This window comes from Ursus americanus, chromosome 30 (genome assembly GCF_024610735.1).
Source record: "Ursus americanus isolate L20-20 chromosome 30, mUrsAme1.1.p, whole genome shotgun sequence".
Classification (NCBI taxonomy): Eukaryota; Metazoa; Chordata; class Mammalia; order Carnivora; family Ursidae; genus Ursus; species Ursus americanus.
In genome coordinates this window covers 27,808,795-27,836,509 of record NC_142156.1, presented here as the reverse complement: position 1 = coordinate 27,836,509, position 27,715 = coordinate 27,808,795, and the positions used below count along the sequence as shown (strand labels likewise).

Sequence of the window (27,715 nt, the reverse complement as noted above, 5' to 3'; positions counted from 1 at the left end):
ATTTTCTATATGGTTCAAACAGGTCCTTGGCCAGTACCACCATCCAAAACATAAGGTGTTCCTAAACAAGCTGGTCCCAAATCACCTAAGAGAAAGTGCCTAGAGAAATAATATAAATGAAGTAAATCAGGTAAGTACCATGGAAGCATCTAGAAGACCACCTGGCACACAGTAGGCTCTCAACTAACTAGACAGATGGATAGGACAGAGGGACCACAGATAGATGACAGGTGAAAAAAATCATAATTGCTTTATGAGAAAAAAATGGCTTTATACCTATGTTTTTAATATTTGTTCAATTTACATATGATTTGTAAAATCAAATTCTGATATAGGCTGGGCGATTAGTAACTGCAGCTCCTTAAACATTAAGTAGCCACAGCTGAGAGGGGTCCAGGCCAGTGGGCAGCACCCACTTCTCATGACCATAACTGCCACAGGCATTCTCCCCATTCCACTGTGCACCAGACATCTAGGTCCTTACCCTCTCCTGGTCCCCTCCTTACATGTCTGTTTTTCCTCTTTCTTTTGTTGCTTCTTCTTCCTCGGCTCATCCCCTAAGTGTTGGTATCCCCAAAGTCCCATTTTCAGGCCCCCCATCTTCTCCCACTAGAGACTTATCTTTACAACCACTTATGAACTGATAACCCCAAATCTGTAACTTTGGCTCAGAAAACTTTTCTTGAGTTCTAAATCCACTCCCTAGGTAGTCTTACTTGCATATCCCCAAATATACCCAATTTTAAGACATAAAAAACAAACCTTTCTTCCCTAATAAAGCTGTTCCTTCTCTTTTTATATACCCCGACTTAAAATAGAAGGTGCAGTCATCCCAAAAGCTTCATGTTTCTGACCCTCAGCCACCCATATGCCTATCAACCCCCTTCAGTCCACTCTGTTCACACTGCCAGGGCTATGTTTCTATAAAACCCCTCTCTTCAGGACTTTTCTGGATGGAAACCGCTGTGGTTCCCCAATACCTGTGGTGTGATATGTAATTCCTGAGTGTGACCAACAGAGTCCTTTACAGTCTGGCCTTTCCAGACTATTGACCTGTCCTCTACCCAGTCACACTGGACCTTCTGCCTGCCCCGAAAATCACCAGGCTTCTTCCTGTCCCAAGGAATGACCCACCCAAATCTGGGCCTGAGACCCATTTCACTCCTTACCTCCCTGCTAGTTCCTGGTAGTGTGATAGAGTCCTTAAACTTCATGTGCCCTCCTCTGCCAGACCCACTACATCCCACCAGCTGTCCACACCACCTGACACACAGCCTTCTCACGCTGTCACAAGCCACTGGTTTCTCCCACCCACACAGTGATTCTCAGACTCTGCATGGATCAAAACCATCTGGGGAGTTTATTTAAAACTAAGGTTCCAAGTTCTATCACAGGTTGTGATTCGTTGGGGCTGGAGCGCATTATAATGCATTCCTTCACATATCCAAAGGACTTTCATGTGGCCAGCCCACAGGATTACTGTACATGGCTCTCATGATCAGAACTAGGACCACTGAGTGAAAAATCCGGCTTCTACTCATTGACAGGAAATAAATTTAAATAATTTAGAACCATGCAAAACTCAAGTTGACTGCTTTATGAAGAGGTAGGCTCCCCATCACTTCAGCTGTTAGAGAAGGGCTGAATGGCCACGTGTCAAGGGTATTGAAGAGGAATTCATCCATCAGATAGGACTGCATCAGATAGCCAAGGAATGCCCTCCATGTCCAAATGATGTTATAAAAACAGTCGTTGTGTATGGGTTAACCCTTGTTGAATCTCACTCAGAGCTCTGTTGTCAACAGTAACCTCAAGGACACACCTTAAAAGGACAAAGAGGTTCTCTCAGATACCTACCATGAAGATCAGTCATGACCCAGATTCCCGGAGAAGCCACTTACAGAGGTTCAGGAATCAAGGCCAGTATTCATTAATTTTGCCTTAAAAATGGGACTTGAATCTCAAGTAATTTTGCTACACGAAGCAAGGAGCTATGAAGGTGGTTTTTTTTTTTTAAGGAGGGATTAAACCAAGACAGAATTCAGATGTTAAAGATCAAACAACCCCCATATTTATTCAGAAGGATTTTTTTCTTACATTGAAGTTCACAATATCAAATAAATACATTACAGACCCTGATCTCTAAGAGCTTATATTATAAAATGGTCAACCCAGGGATAAAGAAATACTGATCTTCAAATATCAAATATTTAATTTTAGCTGAACATCCAATAAGCCTGATTTTTCCACAGAAGGACTTATGAATCACTCCATTAACTGACTTTAGGGAGACAGTGTAAGAAAGAAACTATGCTGTGGATTATTCTCTCCTTTCATTTAAAACCAACCAGGGTCTCCTGCAGAACGCTCATCAAGTTTGAGATAAACACTCAATTCGCTGTGAGTTCAGAACTTACAGGAACAGATATTTACTTTGAATTTCAAATAATCAGTATATCCTTACAGTCAAAAAAAATAATAAAACCCAGCCAAGGAATCTTTGTCACTTAGACAGGCACCCCTTTGAATGAAATGACTTCAATCTAATGGGTTTTTACAGGAAGTATATTTCAGAATCAAATCAATTTATTCTTATGACATTTCCCCGTGTCTAGATACAAACTGGGTGTTATCAGAAAAGGAAACTGTCAGTGGAGAGTATTCATATGCACAGGCTGTCTTCTAAGTGACACTGTTGCATTTTCCTTATGAGCAAAAAAAAAAAAAAAGTGGAGAAGGTTTTAAGGAATCTCACCCCTCTCTACAGAGTACTACAAATATTGAAAATTATTATTTCTGTAACAGTGACCACAGAATTAAAGTCAGCCTGACTTTGTGCTAGAATTATCTGTGTCGTTTCCCACAGCCCAGCTTCCATTCTGTGGCATTAATGAAGACGTGAGGGAAACAAAGTTTTCCGTGTACCTAGGAGAAGACAGCACCCGATTTAGTTAAGAGACCTTTCTGTTTTAGCAACTCTTGTAGAGCTAACAAAGTGAAGAGCAAAGGCCTGATGCCGGAGCACCAAGAGTGTTGCTATGCAGGGGACCTTTCCAAGGACGGACACCTGTCTTCCAGGGGGAAGAACACACAAAACAATGCTACAGAGTTTCCTCAATGACTCCTACTGACATTCACCTTTCCCTTCCTACGTGCTTCACACCCACTGTCGGCATCACATCATGAGCAGCTTTTCTTCTTTTTTTTTAACAGTGAGTAGTTTATTTATTCACAAGATTATTAGAATTAAACACTTATATGGCATAGAAGAAAATTTAAAATACAACTGAAATACTGTAAATCAACACAAAACTAGAGCCCAAGACTGTATCAATCATGTCATCTTCTGTGATCTTAGGAAACTTTGATATTTTGGGGGCCTCACTGACCAGAAAGAGATTTCCCCTCCCAGGTCTACTTAATTCCTCTAGATAGGAAATGACTTGTCTAGGGGCAAGCCTTTGTGATGTAAACGAACCACTCAGAGCCCATACTCTGAACCAGCTCTTCCGGCTTCTATACTTCAGGAGGCAATATTCCTGGGCCCTAATCATCCCAGGTCCCAGTACTAGAACATGAAGAAGAGCAGCTTTTCTAACTACCTGTGCTGTACAATGTACGACCACATACTGTATCCTTCACTAACTGCTCTGAGGGTACACCTTGTCTAACCATTCAGACTATAAACTGGCGATGGGCAAGGACACTGCCCTATATCTACGCCCTCAGAGCATTTCACACACTTCAAACAGCAGCTACTCTATCGATAATACGGGGTTACTTGCTCCCTTTCCTTCTTCAGTGAGGAATTACTGAGAGACTCCTGCAAACATAATACTATTCAAAGCATCACTGTCTTTAGTTATGCAGGAAAAAAGAGAACAAAGGGCCTCCACTGAGGAGGATTTTTAAATTGACTTGCTGTTTGTATAACTTGTGCCCTACGCAAAAAGAGCAAATAATACCTATCATTAAAGAACATTTCTTTAAAAAAAAAGCAATAATGTTCACTGTGGGGAAGAATGGAAAATACAGATAAGTAATATAAAGAATTAACACTTATAATCCCATCACCAAAACTAACCAATATTAGTATCTTGGTATATATCCTTCAGATTAGTTAAATATGCATATATATTTTTAACAAAAAATAGCATCATACCACAGAGATTACTGTATAATGTTTTCATGTAATGTATGTTAAAACTCATTCTATGTTAATTGTTCTTTGGAAAAGAATATTTATATGACCTCAGTATATCTGAAGACAATCTAACAAAATTTAGAATAAAACTCGTCTTCACTCCTTGCTGAGAACAGGATCAGGTCTAAAAAAGAGTCAGCAAAGAACATGTACAGTACATGGCATTATTTAGAGACTTTTAATACTGACAGGCATCACAAAAAGTAAAGTGTCAAATCATATTATGATTCTACCTAAAAGAGTACTCTAATGCTGTTAATCTGGCAGTTAAAATGTTGCACATTTTTTAAAATGAGACTTAATTATAATTATAAAGACTTACTTAAGGTATGTAGGAGACCCCAACCAATATTTATTTTATTTTTATTATAGTACTACTCCTGACACTACATATTTTATTGTGGAAATGAGAACTACTATTATCATTGTCAGCTGTCAAAACACCTCCTAAAACCCTAGGTCATAAGCCAACACTAACTCAAAGACAACATGATAGTTAAAGATGCAAAACTATCCTCAGAGCTGACTCCTAGAGGCCCTTCTGACATAATGCATAACAGGTTTTGTTCTGTTTAGACAAAGCTCTTTTTGGTGTTGGAATAATTAAACCACACAGGCACACTTGAGAAATCTGCATTTTAATTTCTACTATCGTTTTCCTTTGGTGCAGTCAATCCTAAAGACTTTCATTAAGGGAAGCAACTCACAGCCTGCCCATCCATCCCCATTCTCTATTCTTGTTATTCTCAAGCCTTTCTGCCAGCTGACGTTTTTGTGATTAACCTGGTAACTACAGCACACAGAACTGGTTAGAAACATGATTAGTTTTTCCCAAAAGATGAGTCAGGCTCTCCTATCTCAAGCAAAGAAAGGAAAAAATTGTAGTTTTCCAATTAAGCTCTTTTCTGAAGGCATAGAAGTATTCAAGAAGCTCATACCCAGTGATCCACAGACTTCTCATGTAATTTTCATAATAGAAGTCAGAAGGAACCTCCCTGCCCTTAACACAAATAAATACTAAATCTCCACTCAAGAATAATTTATGATGTTTATCATCTTTGCATTCCCCTTCTCATTTCTATTAAATTGGCTTCCATACTGCTAGGTCTATCAAGCTGCTTTCTGTTACTGCCACCTTTTGAATTTTCTACTTGTTTTATTCAGTTTGTCTCCTAAGATGTGTTTATATTTCTACTAAGGCCCAGCTGAAACATGTAGGTGCATACCTGAAGCAAACAGACTGAGACCTGAAGGTCACCTGGGCTGTACCCTGCCAGGGCGGTGTTTCATAATCACATGGTGATACAATGTTGGCTCTACGATATTCCCAAATAGCTGCTCCAAAACATACCTTGATCTCCTATGTGTCAGTTCCTCCTACCTACATACTTCACTGGTCTATTCCAAAGTTCCACACTATAAGGTTTATTTGGACTGCAAAAGATTCCGATTGATAAGGTCACTAGAGCACTACACCGACACAAATATATGAAAGTAAAATTGTGACTCACATGCAGAAAAACCAAGAACTGTTCCAGTACAAGCTGTGAGAATAACACAACTGATACTAGACAGTTCTACAGAAGCTAGCACAGCACACAGCTAGCCTCAACAGAAATGTCAGTGTACGAGGCAAAGCAACTACGACAAATTTTAAAAACCGACTCTTTTCTCTTAACATCTCCGCTCACACTGTATTCCAAATACACGTCCTTGCCCATCCACCTCCTCTGTGATTAACAATCCCAAGCTTTTGCTCCCCTTACCCATTAAAGCTCAATATAGTCAAGATGTGCCAACGACGTCAAAGCCCATTGCTGACAAGAATCAGATCAGGCATGCCTGGCTCTGCCATGACCCTGCTCTGATTGACCAGGGGCAAAACCCTCACATGCGACAACACAGTGTGTAGCTGACATCATGCTAGGAGATGCCCTTAATGAGAAAAATGCAATTCATTGTCTTTCATCTATCTAACAGGCCCTTCTCAACCCCATCAGTGTAGATTTCACTACAGTGATAATGCCTGACATGGATGAGGTAGTGATGATGTCATCCAGACAAACTATGAGATGACAAGAACCCACATGGAGAGGCCCAGAACGGTGATGTTCTTTTTTTTTTTTTTTAAAGATTTTATTTATTTATTTGACAGAGAGACAGACAGCCAGTGAGAGAGGGAACACAAGCAGGGGGAGTGGGAGAGGAAGAAGCAGGCTCCCAGTGGAGGAGCCCGATGTGGGGCTCGATCCCAGGACTCTGGGATCACGCCCTGAGCCGAAGGCAGACGCTTAAGGACTGAGCCACCCAGGCGCCCCAGAAAAGGGTGATGTTCTAATCTCTTGGCAGATGACGCAATACCGTTGTGCTTACAGCCACAGAACCACCCCCACAAAGTGAAATGCAAAAAGAAGTGCTTAGAATTTAAGGAAGGAAATATGCACTCTTCTTCAAGCCCACTATCTCTCCCCTACTAGAATACACCATAGAAAAGTTGACATGCTGTGTATACTAAAATGACAGAAGAATGGTAACTTACATTTAGAGGCATATTTTTAGTGAGCAACAAAAGGGAAGCCCTCAGGCCATACCAACAATCATCTTGAGGAGCAACTGAGCTCTTTTCACAGGGGTTGCTTGGTACTCAAAACTTTAAGTATGTGCTACTATCTCCACTCCCTCACTCTATAAGCCAATAACTACAAAGTATACATTCTACATCCAAATATTTGGTGCAAACATGAAAGGCAATTCTTTTTCTTTCTCTTCTTCTTTTGAAAGGCAATTCTTTTTTTTTTTTTAAGATTTTTTATTTGAAGCGGGGGGGGGCGGTGAGGGGGCAAAAACAGAGGGAGAGAAATCCTCAAGCCGACTCCCCCACTGAGCACAGAGCCCTACGCAGGACTCAATCCCAGGACCCTGAGATCATGACCTGAGCCGAAACCAAGAGTTGTTCGACGCTTAACCAACTGAGCCCCCCAGATGCCCGTGAATGGCAATTCTTTAATGCAAACTTTGGCGGGGTCGTCCTTTTCGTTTCCCATTCCTCTTGGGGAAAAAGGGACCGAATTCAGTGGGGACCAAAAGATGGGACCAAAAAACATCAGAAATTCTCACTGGGTCCAGGAACGGACACTTTCATATCCTCTCTTACTTGCATTATGAAAAAGCAGCGCATTCCAGTCTTTCTCTTCTTACTCAGTTTCCACTCCTGAGAGGACTTGTATGAGGAGTCCAACTGCCCCACTTTGCAGGGCCTTTTTACCTTTTGAGTAATGATACTAGAGAATTTTTTGAAACAAATTATCTTTGTAAATAAATTTAAATGGCCAGTACATTTAAGGGCAGAAATGGGAAAATCCACATTATATTTACTTATGTTCCTTTCACAGCAATTCATGGTCATTTTGTACGTATGACCTGGAAATTTCATGACTTAAAATTGCAGACAACTTACTTATTTTAGTACTGATACCTATAATGGAGGACCAAGGTCTAACATGATAAAACGCATGACAGCATGGAGACCAAAAACTACACAGAATTATCGCTGATAAATATTAATAACTGTCCTTGCTGGGTACATTATAATGCTGCATATCTCTTCACTTGTATTTATCTTGCTGTATCTACAATTAAATTACAACCTTCCTAAGAGCAGAGAACACATTTTCCTTGGAAGAGAGCTCTACAGGATATTTATTCTTAATCTGACCCTAAAATAAACCTGTTCCCAAAGTGGCTCAGAGATGCGATTTTTTTTTTTCTCCACTGATAACAAGAGAAACCAAGAAAGTGAAAAGCCTGCTTGGGTAAGGAGAGCCTGGCTGGGATCCTGGGGATGGGGGTGGGGGGCCACACCTCATTCATCACTCAAGAGAGACACCATTCTCCAAGACTCACTACAGTAGGACATTTAAGTCTTTTGATTCCATGGCCCACCCACAACACACATTCTCTATGCGCCATCAGAAACTGCAAACACATTAGTCTCATTGATTTCAAAGGCCAACAACAGTCAGAAAAAACTAATCAATTTCCAACTGTGCCTTAGCCATGTATGCCTGTTGGTTGAAAGGAAAAATCTGAAACACACAAGTCGATCTCAAGAATAGTGTCATCTGAGGTTGAAGAGGTTGGAGGACTCTATACCCTCTACAGTTGTTGTGGTTGGCTTGGACCAAGATGTATTTAATGTAGCTGTGACCAGAAAGCTTAATTCTCTGGGATAATATTTCTGATGAAGTACCAACGTTCATATCATTCATCATCTATGTGATTACAATATCAACGTCAACTGGCCATGTCTCCTTATTAGGTGTCCACAAGACACAACTCCAGGAAAATTAAATTCTCAAAAATGAGTTTACACTCATGTTTACCTGCCAAAATAGAAAAAAAATTCTTCTTTGCTATTTACTTATTACATAGTAAATGGAAAATCAGAACATTAGAGTTAGCAGGTAACCATATGATTTCCCTTATAAGCTGACTTAAACAATTGTAAAGACAGGGAAGCTCAGAGGCACCCAACTGGCTCAGTCAGTACAGCACGCAGCTCTTGATCTCAGAGCTGTGAGTTCAAGCCCCACATTGGCTGTAGAAATTACTTAAAAATAAAATCTTTAGGGGCGCCTGGGTGGCTCAGTCGTTAAGTGTCTGCCTTCGGCTCAGGGCGGGATCCCGGCGTTCCGGGATCGAGTCCCACATCGGGCTCCTCCGCTGGGAGCCTGCTTCTTCCTCTCCCACTCCCCCTGCTTGTGTTCCCTCTCTCGCTGGCTGTCTCTCTCTCTCTGTCAAATAAATAAATAAAATCTTTTAAAATAAAATAAAATCTTTAAACAAACAAACAAAAAAAAGACAGGGAAGCAAATTACTTGACAAATCCATCCCACTGTTGGACAATTCCAACTGTCAGAGAAACCACCTCCCAACAAAGGAGCAGAATTTTGCTTCCTTATACCTTATACTCACATGCTTCAGAATGATAATCTCAAGCAATGCTAAAACCCCACTTCTTCCTTCACCAAAGAGCTGCTCCATTTATTTGAAGGCCTGCATCTTATAAATATGGGATCCTCTCCATCCTTCGTTTCCTCAATTTACTTCTCATGTGACATGAAGTCCAAATTTTTTTTTAAAGATTTTTTATTTATTCACTTGACAGAGAGAGAGACAGCCAGCGAGAGAGGGAACACAAGCAGGGGGAGTGGGAGAGGAAGAAGCAGGCTTCCAGCGGAGGAGCCTGACGTGGGGCTCGATCCCGGAACTCCGGGATCACGCCCTGAGCTGAAGGCAGACGCTTAACGACTGAGCCACCCAGGTGCCCCATGAAGTCCAAATTTTTGAGTGTGTCCTTCTCCATACTTTAGGATGAAATCTAAAACTGAACACAGATGTGGCCTGACCAATGTGGGTTTCCATGGGGAAATCACAGGCACTGAGTAGACACTAGGCTTCTGTGAATGCAAAATGAAAATTCGATGGTGAGGTTTTGTTTGTTTTCAGCTGCCTCATATTCTTAATAAACATCATAGCTTCTAGTTTTGGTTCTATTTTACTACTAACGCTTTCTCCATCTAATCCTTTTCACTTTCCCATCCTAACATTATGTAACTCAGTTTCTGAGCCAAAATACAATGCAAATTTGCATTTTCATCCATGTTAAACTGCATCATATTGGTGTTAATTTTTCTAGCCTATCAATGTTGTTCTGAACTACGACCCTTTTATAATATATTTACTCTTTTCACATGGAAATATAAACCATCTGTCTTCGTCTATTCAGGCTGCTGTAACAAAAATACCATCAACGGGGTGACGTATAAACAACACTTATTTCTCATAGTTCTGGAGGCTTGAGAAGTCCAAGGTCATTGTGCTAGCAGATTCAGTGTGTGGTGTCTCGTGAGAGCACACTTCCTCACAAACAGCCATGTTCCCACTGTAACCCCACCTAGTAAAAGGGGTGAGCTAACTCTCTGGTGTCTCCTTTTTAAGGACAATAATTCCACTCAGAAGGGCTTGGCCCTCATACCTAATCACCTCCTAATTACCTCCCTAGGGCCTCGCTGTCTAACACTATAACCTTGGAGGCTAGAATTTTAACATATGAATTTTAGGCAGATACAAACACCCAGACCTTAGCATCATTTTTCAAAACTTCAATTACTGAAAAACTCTAATGGGGACAGGGTTAGAATATCCCTTCCACTGTAATAAACTTTCTAGTAATCATAATTGCTGGTTATAGTGTTAGTATTTTTCTTCTAGCTCTGCTGTACATGTAAAATGAGATAAATCAAAGGAGTAAGCATAAGATACACTAATTCCATCATTCCTCATGTCCTTGAGAACCAGGATTCTCAGTGTAGAAGGAAGGAGATACTGTAATACAGAAAAGTTTAAAAAACCCAGTAATCCTGAAATCCTAACTATGAATTGACTATATTAAGATAAATTCACAAGACCTTTTTTATCTTGCACTATGTATACATGCCTAGCTCTATCCAATGAAAAGACCTAAAAACAATAACCTAATATCTGTGAGCACCCCTAGTACTTAGATTACGTTCTTAAAATGCAACTTCTCATTTAAAGAAGCCAGGGCTTTTTGAAAAAATGGCTGCTTCCAGGCCTAGTGCAGAAAATGTTCAAGATGGGGGTACCTGGGTGGCTTAGTAGTTTAAGCATCTGCCTTCGGTGCAGGTCATGATCCCAGGGTCCTGGGATCAAGCCCCGCATTGGGCTCCCTGCTCAGTGGGGAGCCTGCTTCTCCCTCTCCCTCTGCCTATAGCTCCCTCTGCTTGTGAACTCTCTCTCTCTCTGTCAAATAAATGAATAAAATCTTAGAAAACGTACAAGATGAACATGGAATATCTCGTCACACCAGATAAGAATAAAATCATCAAAGACTACTATGGTCATGTCAAAAGAACTCAACAAAAAATCAGAAGAGATTCTCATTGGTCAAAGATGGGACATTTTAACTTCAATAATAATGATTGTAATGGAGTGAAACCCATCTGTTTAAATCCATAAAATGTAGGGCACCTAGGTGGCACAGTTGATTGAGCACCTGATCTTGGTTTTGGCTCACATTGTGCTCTCATGGTTCTGAGATCGAGCCCCAGGACAGGCTTCACGCTCTGCACAGAGTCTGTTTAAGACTCTCTTTCCCTCAGGAGCCGAGATGCCCTTCAACAGACGACTGGATTAAGAAGTTGTCGTCCATATATACAATGGAATATTACTCAGCTATCAGAAAAAACGAGTTCTCAACATTTGCTACAACATGGACGGCACTGGAGGAGATAATGCTAAGTGAAATAAGTCAAGCAGAGAAAGACAACTATCATATGATTTCTCTCATCTATGGAACATAAGAACTAGGATGATTGGTAGGGGAAGAAAGGGATAAAGAAAGAGGGGGTAATCAGAAGGGAGAATGAAGCATGAGAGACTATGGACTATGAGAAACAAACTGAGGGCCTCAGAGGGGAGGGGGGTGGGGGAATGGGATAGGCTGGTGATGGGTAGTAAGGAGGGCACGTATTGCATGGTGCACTGGGTGTTACACACAACTAATGAATCATTGAGCCTTACATCGGAAACCAGGGATGTACTACATGGTGACTAACATAATATAATAAAAAAACATTAAAAAAAAAAAAAAGACTCTCTTTCCCTCTCCCCCATCCCCCCATGCTCTCTCACTCTCTTTCTCCCTCTCTAAAATAAATACATAAATCTCAAAAAAATAAAATAAATCCATAAGTTCATAATTATATTTTAAAAACTAACCAGTCATCTTTTGAGGATGACAGGAAAACTTGGTGACTAAAATGAACATCAAGTGTTTAAATGAACGATACCCCTGGGTAACCAAATGGTAGATGAGGGGAGGCATCTCCTTACAAAAATGTTCCAGTTAACAAGGGAAAAAAATGTAATTACAACATGACTAGTTTATAGCCTCCAATAAACGAATGGAGCTAGGAACATAACATTTTTTTAAAAAGGTGGACAAGCAGACATTACGTGTCTCCCGATGACAGAACACAAATCCTCTTCTAGACCAAATTCTGAACCTTCTGGATACAGCTACCAATTTACAAGAATTATAAAGGACAGAGAACCATGCTGAATTGCACTGTGTTTATGCAAGTACCAAAATCCAAAGCGAAGGAAACTGTAGGTCAATAGGTCCCAGGTCTTTAACAAATAAACTTCAAGGAAAACAAAGACATAAAGGGAGAACCTGTATATTAAAAGAAACTTAAAAGACTTATCAAGTTTTTTTTAAACATAGGGAAAGATCAAATTATAGAGTAAACTTGGATGATAAAATCATAAAGAAATGCCAATAAGTCATTCTTATAAAGACAAGGTAGTGGTTACTTTTGGAAGGAAGAAGGAAGGAATAAGATGAGATGCAAAAGGGGCACATATAGGAGCTTCCTAGGTGGGTGGCAAAGTTCTATCCTTGATATTGGTGGTAGTTACAGGCATTTTCACCACAGAATACTTTACTGAACGATTAATTTTTTGTATGTTTCAGTTATCTGTGTTTTATCTTACAGTAAATTAGAAATTAGAAGAGAAATTATTTTTAAGTTTAAATAAAATGCCTGTCTTACTTTTTTCTTCCTTCTATACCCTTGTGTCTTTCCCCTTGACGTAGGATAAAACAGATATTAAGAGTGGACAATTAGAGGGTTTTTCCCTTCAATTAAATATGCTAAACTACCTTGAAACAATGCATTTACATCATCTGAGTCTATTGCATACTTGGTTTATTGGCACTGCACCCATGCTGAGCAGCTGTGGGTGCTGGCTCCCAACGGCTTACAGACACCCCTTCTAAAGAAATTCTCCTTGGCTGAATGGGAGCCACCACCCTCAGAGGTTATGCCCAATGGCGCACGCCATACCTCAGCACCTCCAGCCCTCAGGCAGCCAGTAGCCAGAAAGTTACTGATAATGAGTACAAAAGCCCTACCACCTTCCTTCAAAGTTAGACCAATTCATGCTGGGGAGTCCCCAGAGGATGATGCTAAAGTAAGACTCTGGCTGAGACCACTTACCTGCTTAGCTTGTCCCCTAACCGCCCAATCCTGCTCTCCTCAACCCCCTGTTCCTGAGAATATGTCCTCAATAAATCACTTGTAACTGTATTGTTATCTCATGCTTTGCTTCTAGAAAACCAAATAAAGGGGTATCTGGGTAGCTCAGTCAGTTAAGCATCTGACTTCAGCTCAGGTCATGCACAATCTCAGGGTCCTGGGAGCCCTGCATTGGGCTCCCCACTCAGCAGGGAGTCTGCTTGTCCTCTCCCTCTGCCTCTCCCCCTGCCTCTCCCCCAACTCGTGCTCTGTCTCTCTCTCTCAAATAAATAAAATCTTTTAAATTAAAAGAGAGAAAGAAAGAAAGAAAGAAGAAAGAAAGAAAGAAAGAAAGAAAGAAAGAAAGAAAGAAAGAAAGAAAGAAAACCAACTTGAGACTTGAAAAGAAAAAGTCACTTTTGCAGTGATGAAAGGGACTTCAGCATAAGAGAACTGAATTATTGGTAGGTATAAAAGGTCTCCATAAATCATCATGAATAAACATTTTGTCATTCTAGAAACATTAAATGCCACCAGCATGTCCCAACATCTTTCATTACTTAATGTGGATGAGCCACGAACTCCCTCATAAGACTCCCTAATAACTGTCTTCTAATATCAACTCCATGGGAAAGACAAAGAGCAAAGGGTACTAATTTCTCTTGCTAGTTAATTACCAGAGCCCTCTATTAAACAGCATCTCGAGAATCATCCAAGTTATCCAAATAGAAAGATCAAGTTGGCTTCTCACTAGATCTCCAGATTCATCAAGTCTCCAAGTCTTCCTAAGTTTTAAGCACTGTCCAGAGTGTCCAATTTTAGATGAAAAGAATAGGGTAAGATCTGATTAAATGAAACAGACAAAAATCTTGACAACATAGATTAATTGGAGGAACACGCACAGCCTCTAAAGTTCCCCTGTGACATTGTGCCAAACATTCTTTGCCACAGTGTGTCAGTATGACAACTTTAATCTACACATTGAACATATATATTTATTATCAACGTATAAAAAACGCATGGAAGTGAAGTGGAAAGAAGCAACTCTCCATTCATTTTAGTTTCAGGGGTTCAATTAAGTCACTTGGTGTTGACAGCAGGTTCCAAAGAAGAACCTCCACGAAGATGGATGCTGGTAACACTGAGATGGCCTCTGGGCACAAGGTCCACCCTAAACCGCCAAAGGACTCAATAAAGGCCTGTAGTACATCTATCGTTACCTAAAAACATGCACCCCCACCTTTCAATCAGTATTGAGAGGCAAACTGTACACTGAGGAAGACTTTAGCAAATCCTGTGCAAAATGATTTTGGGAGTATATTTTACAAGAAAGTTTGCCATCCATTAACAGATTCTAGGTTCAGAAAACCAGATCGGGGCACCTGGGTGGCGCAGTCGTTAAGCATCTGCCTTCGGCTCAGGGCGTGATCCCGGCGTTCTGGGATCGAGCCTCACATCAGGCTCCTCCGCTATGAGCCTGCTTCTTCCTCTCCCACTCCCCCTGCCTGTGTTCCCTCTCTCGCTGGCTGTCTCTATCTCTGTCAAATGAATAAATAAAAAATCTTTAAAAAAAAAAAAAAAAAGAAAACCGATGAATAATCTCTGAATCACACAATCAGAAGGCTCAGATGCTCATTCACCCATTCCCCTTCCTTCAAGGATAGTACCTAAGTCATCACAGGCCCAGCTATATTAGCACTTTGATTTAACAGGCTATAAATCAGTTCAGACTGCCTCTAATTCTCTACATCTTTCAATCACACAAATAAATAAAATTTCTAAATCACAGTACCCTATGTGAAAATTAAAGAGTGTAAACCCAATAGCAGTGGGAATAGATTACCATTTTATAGCCATTCCGTGCTGATCGCCCCAAAATCAGACAAAAATTCATACCGTACTAAAAGTAAATTCCCTTTCTGTGAATAATTTCTATCAGCACAATGAAAACTTCAATATGAGAAATTTTAGTGTAAAAAAAATGACAATTTCAATTGTATTTTTTAAATAGCTAAATAAATTAAACTTTAAACGTTTTTAGTCATCTGAGCTAAATCACTGATGTATTAACTGGACAAACATCTGGAGAAATGATGTCAGCAACACAGCAGCCTAACTAAGAAACTCCAAGCCCTCGTTTACCTGCAGAAACAAAAAAAACACACAACTTCAGACCAGCTACATTAATTTTATAGGAGCCGTAGAAAACAAAAGTCTAGAGCAACCAAGAAAAGGACCAAACAAGAAGCTACATTCAAAATAGTAGGAAGTTTTCTCACACTTTTATTCACCCACATCCCAACCCCTTCCCAGCCTGGCGTGGCCTTTATCTGGAAGACACGTAGCAGCCCAGTTCCCAATTTCCTCTCTTGAAACAGAAGGAGCAGAGCAGACCTATTTTGCAAAATTCTAACCTGTTGGGGACTGCATAAGGGATTGGTTTTTGTGTCACCTACTCAGAGCTCAAACAGCAAAAAGGCAACACAGCTTGGATCTAAGGCTGGGAAAATTCCTAAGGAAGAGGAAGCAGCAACAAAATCTCTAGTGAGACTACAAGACACACAGATATATGTGGCAAGAGATTTACAGAGAGGCATACAATAGAAAATGAAAGGCCAAGAGAAGAAATCAAAGTGAGAATCACAGGGAATTAAGACATTGAAAAGCAGCCACATATACAGGAAAATCAAGGAAGCACACACACAGGTTGAAGCAAGACACATATCCAGAAAAGGCCACCTCATTTCTTCAGATGTTTGTCCAGTTAATACATCAGTGAATTAAAAATTCCCTAGAGAGATTTAATAGTAAACTTCAACAGGTAGAAGAAAGAATCAGATAACCTGAAGACAGGTCATTTGAAATTATCAAGTCTGAGAAGGAGAAAAAAATTGAAGAAAAGCGAACAGAACCTGAAGAACTTATATGACACCATCAAGTGGACCAAAACATGCATTATGTGAGTCCCAGAGGGTAAGGAAAGAATGGGTAGATATTATTTAAAGAAATAATAGCCAAAAATTTCCCAAATTTGAGAGGAAAAAAATCCCAGATCGACAAATCCAAGTAGCCCAACAAACTCCAAAGAGGATAAACCCAAAGACACTCACACCAAGACACAATATAATCAAACCATTGAAAATCAGAGAGAGAATCGTGAAAGGAGCAAGAAGAAAGCAACCTATGACATAAAACAGATCAATAGGATTATCAGGGGATTCCTCAGCAGAAACGTAGCAGGCCAGAACACAGTGCAATGATAAATTTAAAATGATGAAAGGGGGAGAATTTGTCAATTAAAAATTCTGTATCTGACAAACTGCCTTATTTAAAAATGAGAGGGAGAGGTGCCTGGGAGGCCCACTCGGTTAACATCTGACTCTTGGTTTCAGCTCAGGTCATGATCTCAGGGTCCTGGGATCAAGCCCCATGTCAGCTCTGTGCTCAGTGTAGAGTCTGCCTGAAACTGTCTCTCCCTCCCTCACCTTCTGCCCCTCCCCCTCACGCCTGTGCGGGCACTCTCTCTCAATGGATAAGTAAATCTTAAAACAAAAAAGAATTGAAGACAGAAATTAGTCAGGTCTACAATAATAGGAGATTTCACTACCCTAACTTCAATAATGGATACAAAGAAGACCAATAAGGAAATAGATGACTTAAAACTACAACCAACTGTACCATAGCAGACATATACAAAATACTCCACACAACAACAGCAGAATAAACGTTTTACAAGTGCACATGGAATATTCTTCATGACAGAACATTTGACAGAACCACAGAACAAGTCAGTAAATTTTTAAAACCTGAAATCATACAAAATATCTTTTCAACCACAATGGGAAAAAAAACTAGAAATCAATATCGGAAGGAAAAGTCAAAGATTTGCAAACCTGAGGAACCTAAATAATACGCTATTGTTTGTGTCAAAGAAAAAAATCATAAAAGAAATTAGACAGTATCTTAAGACAAATGAAAATAAAACACAACATGCCAAAACATACAATGCAGCAAAGCAATGTTAAAAGGGAAATTTATAGCTATAAACACTTATATTTAAAAACATCTAAAATCACCAACCTAACCTTTCACCTTAAGGAACTAAAAAAAGAACAAATTAAACTCAAAGCTAGAAGGACAAAAATAATAAAAGTAAGAGATAAATGAAATAGAGAATAGGAAAACATTCGAGAAAAATTAACAAAACCAAGAAAGGATCCGTTGAAAAAAATCAACCAAACTGTCACACCTTTTAGTTGGACTACCCAAGAAAAAAAGAAAAGACTCAAAATACTAAAATGAAAAGTAAATGTGGGAACATCACTACCAGTCTCACAGAAATAAAAAGGATTATAAGAGAGGATTTTATGCCACATATTGGGCATCTAGATGGTATCCAATTGGACACCAAATGGACAAATCACTAGAAATACATAACCCACAAAGACCGAACTACAGAAACGTAGGAAATCTGAAAAGACCTATAACAAGTAAGGTAACTGAGTCAGTAATCAAAAACCTCCATTAAAAAAGCCCAGGACCAGATGTCTTCACTGATGAATTCTACCAAACATTTAAAGAATTAACACCAATCCCTCTCAAACACTTGAGGAAGATAAGGAAACACTTCCTAACTCATTCTATGAGAAAAGAATTAGTAATACCAAAGCAGACAAAAACACTATAAGCAAACTACAGACCAATATCCCTTATGAACACTGATGCAAAAACCCTCAACAACATACCAGCAAACCAAATTCAAGAGCATATTAAAAGGATTATACAACATGATGAAGTAGGATTTATTCCTTAAGGCAAGGATTGTTTGCACAATCAATAAAAATTATATCAATGTAATACATTACATTAACAAAATGAGGGGGGAAATCACATGATCATCTCAACTGATAAAGGAAAAAAGCATGACAAAATTCAACACTGTTCATGATAAAAATACTCAACAAACTAGGAACAGAAAGAAATACTGCAACATTATAGAGGTTCATTTATGAAACACTCACAGCTAATATCATACTCAATGGTGAAAGACTGAAAGCTTTTCCTCTAATACTGGGAACAAGATAAGGATGCCTACTGCTATCACTTCTATTCAATATAGTACTGGAAATCCTAGCCAGAGCAATTTGGCGGGGGGAAAAAAAATACAAGGCATCCAAATGGGAAAAAAAGAAGTAAAATTATCTCTGTTCACAAATGACATGATCTTATACATAGAAAATCCTGAAGATTTCACATAAACACACACACACACACACACACACACAAATGATAGCACTAATAAGTGAATATAGTTAAGTTGCAGGACACAAAATCACGTAAAATTCATTTGCATATCTATATACTAAGAATGAACAATACAAAAAGGAAAAAACAAAACAATTCCACTTACAATAGCATCAAAAAGAATAAAGAATTAAATACTTAGAAATAAACTTAAGTAAATGAAATATCTGTACACTGAAAACTAAAAAATATTGCTGTAATTAAAGAAGATACCAAGAAATGGAAAGATATTTCATGCTCATAAATTAGAGGATTTATTATAGTTGAGATGTCAATACTAACCAAAAAGAATCTTAGAAAGGAAGAACTAAGTTGGAATTCTCACACTTCCTAATTTCAAAACTTGCTACAAAGCTACAATAATTAAAACAGTGTAGTACTGGCATAAAGACATAGTCCAATGGGACAGAGATCCCCACCATTCCACTGGCAAAGGACTCAACTGGGAAAATGAAATAACCACATGCAAAAGATGAAGTTGGACCCTTATCTAACACCATATATAAAATTTAACTTAGAGAGCCTGACTGGCTCAGTCGGAAGAGCGCACAACTCTTGATCTTAGGCTCATGAGTTCAAGCCTCGCACTGTGGGTAGAGATTACTTAAATAGATAATACTTAAAAATTTTTATAAAATAAATAAAAATAAAAAATAAAATTTAACTCAAAATGAATCAATCTAAACATAAGGAGCTAAAAATATAAAACTCTTAGGAGAAAACACAGGCGGAAAGTTTTACATGACATTAGATTTGGTAATGATTTTAGATAACACACCAAAAATTCAGGCAACAAAAGAATAAATAGATAAATTGGACTCCTCAAAATTAAAAACCTATACACCAAAGGAAACTTGTATCAAGAGACTGAAGAGAAAACCCACAGAACTGGAGAAAATATTTCAAATAATGTTTCTGATAAGGGTTGATATCCAAAATATAAATACCTACAACCCAAAAACAAACAAAAAGCAAACAAACTGATTAAAATATAGGCAATGGACTTGAACAGATATTTCTCCAAAGAAGATACATAAATGGCTAATAAGCACATGAAAAGATGTTCAACATCACAAATCATTAGGAAAATGCAAATCGAAACACAATGAGACACCACTTCACACCCAACAGATTGGTAATTATCAAAAAGAAAAGAAAAAAAAATAAAATAAGAAGTGCTGATAAGGACATAGAGAAACAGAAACCCTTGTACATTGCTGGTGGGAATGAATAATGGTACAGCTGCTGTGGAAAACACTACTGAGGTTCCTCAAAATATGAAACAGAGAATTACAATATGCTCAAGAAATTCATAACCCAGAAGCACTCTAAGCAGAATTTGAACAGGTAATGTGTATACCAATGTTCATAGCAGCATTATTCATAGTAACCAAAAGGAAACAACCCAAGTGTCTTTAAAAAGATACGCAGATGAACAAAATGTCGTGTATACACACAACTGACTATTATTCAGCCTTGAAAAGGAAGGAAGTTCTGACATTTGATATAACACGGATGAACCTCGAAGACATTATGCTAAGTAAAATAAGCCAAACACAAGAAGACGAATACTTTGTTTCCACCAAAAATACTTAAATTCATAGCCACAAAGTAGAATAGCAGTTGCCAGGAGGAGGGGGGCATGGGAAACAGTGATCAGTGTTTAATGGAAACACAGTTTCAGTCTGGGAAGAATAAATAGTTCTGGTGGTATTGGTTGCACAGCACTGTAAAAGTACTTATCGTCATGGAGCTATACAATTAAAAATGGTTAAAACAGGGGTGTTTGGCTGGCTCAGTCAGTGGAGTTCACAACTCTTGATCTCTGGGTCATGAGTTCCAGCCCCATGTTGGGTGCAGAGATTACTTAAAAAATAATAATAATAACTTAAAAAAATAATTAAGGGGTGCCTGGGTGGCTCAGTTGGTTAAGTGTCTGCCTTTGGCTCCAGTCATGATCCTGGAATCCCAGGATGGAGTCCCGCATCAGGCTCTCTGCTCAGTGGGGAGTCTGCTTCTCCCTCTCCCTCTGCTCCTCCCCCCACTCATGCTCGCTCACTCTCTCTTGCTCGCTCACTCTCTCAAATAAGTACACAAAATCTTTTTTAAAAAGTTAAAATAGTAATTTCTGTTATACATATTTAACCACACTATTAAAAACTTAACAAAAAGATACACTGACAATGGCGACTTCTAGGAAGTGAGACTGGGTAATTTTTATTTCCTTTTTAAATTATTTATTATCTCTATTTTCAATATGTTTTCACCATCTCTTATTACCATCGTAATAATAAAAGATAAAACCTTTTTGTTTTATTATTTTTAAAAAATAAATATCAGCATGATATTTTGGTACCGTACCTATTCTGGCTATATATAGTTTTATTACATTTTTAACCTCTTTCCCTTTACATACGAAAACATAAAAAGCTTAAGAAACAGATAGATACAGAAGGGGGAGTGAAACATGAGAGACTATGGACTATGAGAAACAAACTGAGGGCTTCAGAGAGGAGGGGCGTGGGGGAATGGGATAGGCTGGTAATGGGTAGTAAGGAGGGCACGTATTGCATGGTGCACTGGGTGTTATACGCAACTAATGAGTCATCGAACTTTACATCGGAAACCGGGGATGTACTGTATGGTGACTAACATAATATAATAAAAAAATCATTAAAAAAAAAAAGAAAGAGATAGATATATAAAAGGACAAGAAATGAGGGGTGCCTGGGTGCTTAGTCAGTTGACTCTTGGTTTTGGCTCAGGTCGTGATCTCAGAGTTGTGAGATCGAGCCCCACATCAGGCTTCCCACGCAGCAGAGAGGGGAGTCTATGTGAGATTTTCTCCCTCTGCCCCTCCCCACCTCAAATAAATAATTAAATCTTTAAAAAATGAAATATGTTCACCATATATTTTGGAAGAGCCATTAATTTAAGCAGTGAATGTTACTCTTAAGCTGCAATGCAAAGTAGTCCCTGAAATATAGAAAACAAAACTATCGAATGCCTCTGTCTTTCCTACCAAACTATGCTGCTATGTCACAGCTATTATAAATTAAACATAAAAATCGTAACTATTTTATGAATTCTCCAGAAAGAATGTGTCTTTTCCCTCATTCAACCCCAAAGCAGACTAAAAATAAAGTCCCTTAGACTCACCACTGTCCTCTTCAGAGGAAACAAAGTCATTGAAAAGCATCGTCTCAAAACACCATCATCTTCCCTGTCCACTCTCCAAGCTAAATCTCCCCGCAAATAACCCAGCTAATAACAAAAAGAGCACACAAGCCAGAAATTGTGTATAGACAAACAACCAAGTCTGATCCTAAGATGTTAGCAATCCTAAGTGTTAGCAATGAAGCCTTTTAAATACACACATAAACACACACACGTGCGCACACGCACACACACACACACAGATTAACAACCATCAATAACCTCTGAAAACTGTGTTCTTCACAGACATGTAAAGATGGAGAACATGGCAGTTCAATTCTATTTTCACCAGAACCTTATCTAGACAAAGTAAACAAATGTATGAGAGTAACCTTTATACTCTCAGAAACATTCACAAACAAATCCACCAACGCTGTATTCAAGAAGGGCATGGCAGTGTTCAGGGCTGAGGATCCTGTTAGAGTCAACAGCAGTAGTTACTGTTTTTAGATCTCTCTGTTTGAGAACCTCAACCATTCTAAATTTGAGAAACTAGGAAAGATTAAAAAAGAAATGTGCTTTTACCCACTCATCCCTCACCTCCATAGAATGTCTAACTAGAGGTCCCTTTAAACAGAACAAAGGGAGAGCATATATTATATTAGTGAGTCTACCTCGAAAAAAGGAAAAATCAAGAGAGAATAGAAAGGAAGAATGACGGGTGATATAAAGCATCATGGTGTTCAGAGAAGTTGCAAGAAAGACAGTGGATGAAAACAGACAGCCTTATCTATCTCTACTCTCCTTTTTGAGCCACAGAAGACAGAAAAAATGGAAGAAGGGAGGGAGGAAATAGGAAGCTGTAGACGATCACGAAGTTCTTAATGTTCCAGTAAATTAAAGCTCAAAAATTTTCCAGGACCATTACTTGCTACCTAGATGCAACTACCTCTGTGACAAATACCTAAAGAGACTAATGTTTCTTTGACCATATAACTCCTCTGTTGTGACTATATTTTCCAATCCTGAAAGAACACCAGGGTACAGTAACAGAGCATAAGCTTCTAAACTTGATTTTAAATCCTCACTCTATCTTTTGCTGGGTGACAAGGTTCAAGTTGCTTAACTTTGATGAAACTATTTTCCTTATCCATGATAATGGAAGTAGCAGAATTTTCTCCTCCTCTGGATATTAAACGAACACAAAAAGACAATGAATTACGTGGAATTTTCAAACATCATTTTCAATGCAACTAGGAGACAGGCAAAATCTAAAGACTTCCAAATATCTGTAACAACTGCCAAAGCAGGTTAGACTGGACAGAAAGTAAACAGAGGGAAGTGAAGAAAAGAAGCACCGAGAATTAAACAGACTCAGTGTTAGGAGATCCCAAGCACCACAAGCAAAAAAATACTTGAAGGTGAAGAGCACATCTTGAAGAACATAAGCTATATTCCAAGTTTGCAACAATGGGCGCAAGAAATGGTATGAGCAAGGTGGTAGTAGAAGCTCTTCAGGACTTTAGGTTCAAAAACATCAGAAGAGATGAGACTATTCAAAAAATGTCACAGCTGGAAAAAAAGAAAACCAAACTCACGAATGAGCCATATTTGTTGGAAATAGCCCTATCTATGATGCAGCAGAGATGGAGGGAGGCTCTGGACTGTGAAGTCTGGAAAACTACCCTGAAAGTTTCCCCATACCACAATACCTCTTGAAAAAACCTGGACTAAGAAAATCCAGTGGACTCAATGATGAATAGTAAAAAAAGAACTGGAGAAGCAATAAAAAAGATATTCTACTGAAAACCTGTAAAAGCATAAAACTTACCAAGAGACAAAGAACACTCCCCAGAATGTTACCACAAATCAGAGGAAAATTATGACCAAATATTTTCCATAAATTCTTAAAACTTAACAAGGAAATCACCTCATGAAAACAAAGGGATGTAAAAAGAGACTACAAAGTACAAATGTAAAAATTCAAGATAGATATGGTAAGAATCAAGAGGAGGGAAATAAAATATGAGCTGGCAGAAATCACAAAAGAAATTTTAGAGGAAGAAAAAAATCATAGAAATGAAAATGAATTTGAAATGAGCACAAAACAGAAAAGATATCACAGAAAATAAAGGAAGAAGCAGAGAATGGGATTTTAAAAGCCAAAAAACAAAATGGAACTAAAAGTAAGACTGAAGAAGGATTGGGGAGAAAAACAATAAATTCTGAAAAATAGCAAATGAGATTCAGCATATGCATAACTGGGATCTCTAAAATATTTCTTAAAAAGACAGGATAATGTGGGGCGCCTGGGTGGCACAGTGGTTAAGCGTCTGCCTTCAGCTCAGGGCGTGATCCCAGAGTTATGGGATCGAGCCCCACATCAGGCTCCTCTGCTATGAGCCTGCTTCTTCCTCTCCCACTCCCCCTGCTTGTGTTCTCTCTCTCACTGGCTGTCTCTCTCTGTCAAATAAATAAATAAAATCTTTAAAAAAAAAAAAAAAAGACAGGATAATGAAACAAATACTTGAAGACCTCATTCAAGAACATTTTCCTGAATACAAAGAGGCTTAAATGTATATAGTGAAAGGACACACAGGCAACCAATGTGACAAAGACACTGGAATGGTCAACCATCAGGCATAGCTTAGTAAAACTGGACTTACTAAATTTGGACTTTCAAAATGAGAAAAAACTCCTTAAGAGCAGCTCGTCAAAAAGAAAAAAAAATCAAGTCACCTCTCAGAGGTAAATGCATTGATCTCACTTAATAGTTCTTTACAATAATAGCCAATGCCATCAATCAGGAGAGTAAATCTTCCAAATACTTAAAATACATAAGCAAATAGGGGTGCCTAGGTGGCTCAGTCAGTTAAGCATCTGCCTTTGGCTCAGATCATGACCTCAGGGTCCTGGGATCGAGCCCCACATCGGTCTTTCTGCTCAGTGGGGAGTCTGCTTCTCCCTCTCATTCTCCCTCTGTGCTCTCTCTTTCTCAAATAAATAAATAAAAATCTTTTTAAAAAATACATAAGCAAATAAAGTATAAACCAAGGACTTCATATCCAGCTAGGTATTCCTTCAAGTATAAAGATCACAAACTAATAGTTTTGTACTCATCACAATTCAGGAACTACTGTCACCATGAATCCCAGAGACAAGTGGGGAAACAAAGGCAAAAGAACTGGCAATTGAATTCATTTAACTATAAAACTGAGATTAAAACAAATATAAGGAGTAAAGGGATAAGCCAAATGTAAATTTTATAATGTATGACAGTGTAAAAATGACACAACCAGCAAAAATTGGGGCAGTAAAGGAAAAGCTGTAAAAGATGGTGAGATATAAGGTAATGTCACTGACTGAGTGCCTAGAAGCTGAGACTCAAAAGATCTTCAAGTGTAATGAAAAAAGTAGCATGTATAAGCATATCTAACAAAACGAATATAAACACTAATAAGATGATTGACTAACATCAAGTACCAGAGGGGAAAAAGTGGACAGAGAGAAAGCAGACATATGCTAAACAGCATTGCTCATTTTAGAAGTTTCTCTCTAACAAAAGAGAGGAAGTAAAGGTATTTCATAATGTTATAATAAAAAAAGTCACTACAAGAAAAAACAGTTATAAATATCAAAAATAAAACCTAAATTATAAAAAGACCCTATAATAAGACTTCAAAAATTCTGAAAGGAGGAACCTTAAAATAGTATGACAGAAGTCAGATCAAACATGTAAGCATAAATAATAGGTCACATAATGAAAAAGACTTAAGGAAAACTATAAAAACAAGGCACACAGTGTAACAACTTTATGTCAAACATATTTATCATGTCAATAATGAGTTAAAATTCAAACTAAATAAACTTAATTCACCAAATGAAAATTATTCAGATGAGGCCATAAAGTAATAAACTCAACTCATCCTCAGCAAACCAGAAACAGAGGGGAACCTCCTCAACTTGTCAAAGAATATCTACAAGAAACCTATGGCTAACATGATACTTATTGGTGAGAAACTAACTCTCCTGCTAAGATCAGGAACAAGGCAAAAATGTCCCCTCTCATCACTCCTTTTCAACATCGTACCTATAGCTAATGGAGTAAGATGAGAAAATAAAATAAAATAAAATAAAATAAAATAAAATAAAATAAAATAAAATAAAATAAAATAAAATAAAAATATAGGGATTGGGAAGGAAAAATAAAATTGTCTTTGTTTATAGATGACATGTCTTGCAGAAAATCCAAATAGAAATAAACAAACAAACAAATAAAAAAAAAAACCTCTCAAAATAAATGATTACAGGTTGCAGGATATAAGGTTACTATACAAAGTCAATCATCACCCTATTACCAACAATGAACAAGTAGAATATGACATTTAAAACAATGTCATTTAAATTAACCCCTCCAGGGGCGCCTGGGTAGCACAGTCATTAAGCGTCTGCCTTTGGCTCAGGGCGTGATCCCAGCGTTCTGGGATCAAGCCCTGCATCAGGCTCCTCCGCTGGGAGCCTGCTTCTTCCTCTCCTACTCCCCCTGCTTGTGTTCCCTCTCTCGCTGGCTGTCTCTATGTCAAATAAATAAATAAAAAGCTTTTTAAAATAAATAAATAAATAAATAAATAAATAAATAAATAAATAAAAAATAAAAATTAACCCCTCCAAAAATGAAACAACTTACAAATTTAACAAAATACATACATCTACAAGAGAAAAGCTATAAAACTCTGATGAATGAAATCAAAGAACTAGATAAATTGAGAGGTAGTCCATGTTAATGGATAGGCATACTCAGGATTTTTTTTTTTAAGATTTTATTTGTTTATTTGACAGAGAGAGAAAGAGAGCATGAGCAGGGGGCAATTCAGGCAGAGGGAGAGGGAAAAGCAAGCTCCCTGATGAGCAGGGAGCCCAACATGGTGCTCAATTCCAGGAACCTGGGATCATGACCTGAGCTGAAGGCAGGTGCTCAACCAACTGAGCCACCCAGGCGCCCCGCATACTCAATATTTTTAAGATGTCAGTTCTTCCTAACTTGATCTATGGATTCAATGAAACTCAATTAAAATCACAACAAGCTACTTTGTGGAAAACAAAAAAACTGATTCTAAAGTTTACATGGAGAGGACAAAGAACCAGAATCGCCAACACAATACTGAAGGAGATGAACAAAATCAGAGGACAGACACTATCTGACTTCAAAACTTACTAGAAACCTACAGTAACCAAGACAGCATGACTCTGAGGAAAGCATGGACAGATACATCAAAGGAACAGAATAAAGAGCCCAGAGAGACCATTTAAATATACTCAACTGATCTTTGAGGAAGTAGCAAAGGCGATACATTGGCAAAAAAAAAAAAAAAGTGTTTTCAAGAAATGGTGTTGGAAAACTTGGCAAAAAAAAAAAAAAAAAGGAACCTAGACATAGACCTTACACCTTCCACATAAGTTAACATAGACCTTACATCTTCCACAAAAGTTAAATCAAACTGGACCATAAGCCTAAATATAAAATGCAAAACTATAAAACCCCTAGAGGATAACATTAAGAGAAAATCTAGCTGACTCTGAGTATGCTGATGACTTTTTAATATAACACAAAAGTCACAATCCATGAAAGAAATAATTGATAAGCCAGACTTCATTAAAATTAAAAACTTTTGCTCTGTGAAAGACACAGTCAAGAGAATGAGAAAACAAGTCTACACACCAGGAGAAAAATTGTAGAAGACATGTCTGATGAAGTACTGTTATCCAAAATATATAAAGAACTCTTAAAACTTGACAGTAAGAAATAAATGAACCTGATTAAAAAATGGGCAAAAGACCTGAACAGACACTCACTTCACCAAAGAAGATACAACGATGGCAAATAAGCCTTCGCAAAGATGCTCCATACAGAAGGTCATTCGGGAACTGCAAATTAAAACAAGATACC

At 38.3% G+C, this 27,715-nt stretch overlaps 1 protein-coding gene and 1 pseudogene across 4 annotated transcripts in view; both read right to left on the bottom strand.

Moving 5' to 3' along the window:
- Positions 1 to 27,715, bottom strand: part of LDLRAD4 (low density lipoprotein receptor class A domain containing 4) — a 417,333-nt gene that overhangs the window by 272,117 nt on the left and 117,501 nt on the right. The window lies entirely within an intron of this gene.
- The window catches only part of LOC148107473 (large ribosomal subunit protein eL31 pseudogene), a 28,898-nt pseudogene continuing 19,969 nt past the window's right edge, over positions 18,787 to 27,715 (bottom strand).